This window comes from Patiria miniata, unplaced genomic scaffold (genome assembly GCF_015706575.1).
Source record: "Patiria miniata isolate m_02_andy unplaced genomic scaffold, ASM1570657v1 HiC_scaffold_4, whole genome shotgun sequence".
NCBI lineage: Eukaryota > Metazoa > Echinodermata > Asteroidea > Valvatida > Asterinidae > Patiria > Patiria miniata.
The window spans coordinates 3,625,544-3,628,703 of record NW_024037071.1 but is presented as its reverse complement, the minus strand read 5'-3'; the positions used below and the strand labels follow the sequence as shown (position 1 = coordinate 3,628,703).

General features: G+C 42.8%; 1 long non-coding RNA gene across 1 annotated transcript; it reads left to right on the top strand.

The window, feature by feature from the left end:
* The first annotated feature begins 292 nt into the window (after positions 1–292).
* LOC119739663 lies at positions 293–2,245 on the top strand. Its single transcript, XR_005272610.1, has 3 exons — positions 293–383; positions 1,679–1,764; positions 2,131–2,245. It is a non-coding gene; the product is annotated as an uncharacterized LOC119739663 (long non-coding RNA).
* The last annotated feature ends 915 nt before the right edge of the window (positions 2,246–3,160 follow it).

Genomic DNA, 3,160 nt, shown 5'->3' with positions numbered 1-3,160 from the left:
TTTTAGGGGTACGGGCAACTAGGTCACTGATTAGCATCAAACGCCAAGTCTTAAAAGTAACTCGTGGTTCCGTTTTCCTTTTGGTTGTTGCCCGGTAAGGCATTGAAGTTGAACCTTTTATATTCTTGTTTATACCGATATTGGACCATGCCCTGGCCATTCAATAATTAAAAAAAAGAAACACAGGTTAATAATCACCCAATTTGGATAATATAATTTGTAAAATTCCACATAGTGAACTTGCGATGACGTCATATAGAATCGTATAAATTCTAGGCATAAGGACGTTAAAAGAAAGTACCCTGCATTGTTGCACGTAGTGCAGTTTGGGAGTCGTCAGAGCAAACGGTTCTTTATACGGACTGATCGCCACGATTTATAAGGTAGGTACCTGATAGTCACCTGTAACGCAAGAATGAGACTATAATGCTAGCAAATTGGAATAATTAATTCAGTAGCTTTAAGGATGACTCCAATTATCATTTGTTTTCATTCATAATTTTGGTGACTTTTATTCTGTCTTCGCTTGCCTTCCATCAACCGTATCACTGCTCCCATTTGGGGCATTTTACTTTATGGGCGTTGAGGCAGCTTGTGCAATGTTCAATGTCTCAAAACGACAAGATCCTATTAGTTACATTTCAAATTTACCGAGCCTAATAACCAGCGGCGTAGCCAAGGGGTGGAGGGAGGGGGGGGGGGGCGTAGGGCTCCATAAAAAAAAATCGTCGACCCCGGTCGCCCCCGGTCACCCACCCCAATGGAAATAATTATGTTGGTCCTTTAACCCTAAAGGAGCATGGTTATTTTGACCATGTCACATCCGGGGGCACCCTCCCTCAGATCTCGGCGATTGAGTGACGAAAATTTATGAAACTTGGCGCATTAACATAACAACTTATGGACATCCCTCCCCCCTCTGGATCCGCGCCTGTTTTCGTCAAATGCTGGTAAGTAGGCCTAACACCATCATATAGTATTTAGTATTAGCACTATAGCAGCTGATGCGCCACTTGTCTTGTCCGTATACCTGTACGCAAAATTGTACTGCAAATATGCTAATGTTTTAGTAAAAGTGCATTATAATTTTACAAAACTTTTAGAACTGTACAATGGTGTTAATGGCCTATTTACCACCAATTGACGAAAAGGGTAAGCCCACGATGCGATACAGCTAACCGCCGTATGTACTTGTACTGTGTGGGCGTGTACATGTGCCTATGTTGAAAGGTAGAAAGGTACGCCGTAGGTCATGTACATTGTACTTTGCTACAGAGAAAACATCTCAACGGAAAGTTGAACCATTAAGTACATGTATACGTTTGCAAAATTGAAGTACGACGCTTGAAAAGTTGAACCACGACGTTTGGAAGTTGAAGTACGACGTGTGCCTGTCCGTTTTAGAACACCACACTTTGGTCACGCATTGTTCGCCCTTAAAAAGTTCGCTCAAGGGCTCGCCATACAATTGTAATGGGTGTGGGGGGAAAAGGGTAGCCAGCTTTTTTCCCCGGTCTCCTGGCCGCCACAAAATCAAAAATTCAAGAGAAGGCATTAACGTTCAAGTGTTTATAGTGTCCATGGTTAACCACCGGGGTTTTACATACATGTAATTAACAAATGTCTCTGACAACTGCTCTCCCGCATGGCCGCATTCATGCTCGTTGGTACTATGCAGGTTTACTGCTGTGTCTAGCCGTGTGTAAGTCTACCTGTGATCCACCATGAAGCTTCTCACAGCCGCCATCTTTCTGACCTCCATCGGTAAATGTCTAATTCATTTCAATTTGTATATTCTTAAAGCACAAGGACGTTCATGGACCCTTAGTTTAAAGTTGATACTAATTTGCAGGCACTACAGAAAATGTAACTCAAAGTTTGGACACAGTCAAATGACGCCAGCCTAAGAAAGAACGCTAGAAACTGGTTTATAATACCCGCAACAACTGGACGTGCACTCTTCAAAAAACCAGACATGACATTTGGGGTTAGCTGAGTGCAAGTAATAACCAGAAGACAATCAACGTGTTTTTTTGTAGAACGACTGCAATTCAAAATGACCATATCACGAATCAAGCCATTTCGTTTTCAAAATGTGACGGGAATTCTTCGGTTTGTTTTGGACCACAGCTGGTATCGTGAGTATCAAGTGTTACACCTGTAACTCAGGGACTAGTGCCCCCGATGAAACCAATGCCTGCCGCGATCCGTTGGACGCGACAGATCCTGACGTTCGGGAGACTGACTGCGGAGCTGATGCGGATTTTTCTTGCATTGTGAGTGTAGCTCTTAATGTTGGAAGTAACTCAAACCAATCAATATTGCAGTGCAGGTCGATGCGTCCTCGGTTTACTTCGAATACCTTGAAAGACGACGATATCTAGTTAAAATCCCTCCTATCATAATGAAATGTTGGTTTTGGTTTTTGCCCTTCGACCGACGAATGTTTTATAAACATTGTAAACTCTCACTAATGTCCGAAGGCTTGCGAGACAAAAAATTCCCGCTAAGGCCAAAAAGTCTCCGGTTTCTGGTATGCGCGCGCAAAATGAAAGTTTTTTTTCAATGAAAGATGATGTCTCAAAACCGCCAAAGGGGTAAGCTCCATACCAGAAACCGGAGACTTTTTTTGGCTTAAAGGCCGGTTTTTCGGTTAATACTTCATGCAAATGCCAAATTCACCGGAGTTAAGCCATTATATGCGACCCTTGGTTTTATTCGAGTCAGTTATAAATGGAAAGGGGACTTGGCTTCTCAGTTCTGTGGTGATTTATTCTCACTGAAAGATGGAAATACAGGAAAGGGTAACTCGATTAGACAAGGTGTTCCCTCGGCTCCGGTTAATTGGAATGACGCTAACACGGGCTGCGCCCCGTATTCCGAATCTCTATTGTGGTAACGGCCAAAGTGATTGGTCAATGAAAATGAATATTCCAGAAGTTGGTTTGAATAAGAAATAAAGTTTTGCAAGGTGAATCTAAAAAGAATACTTTTTACGCCTATGACATAATATATTCGGAGCGAAAGCAATGCAAATTTGTCACAATTTGCGCCGTGACATCACAAATTCGCAATCGCGTTTGCTTTCGCACCGAGAACGAACCAGCCGCGAGACTCGAACCCACAACCGCTTTAAGTGAAGGCTCTCACCACTCCACCA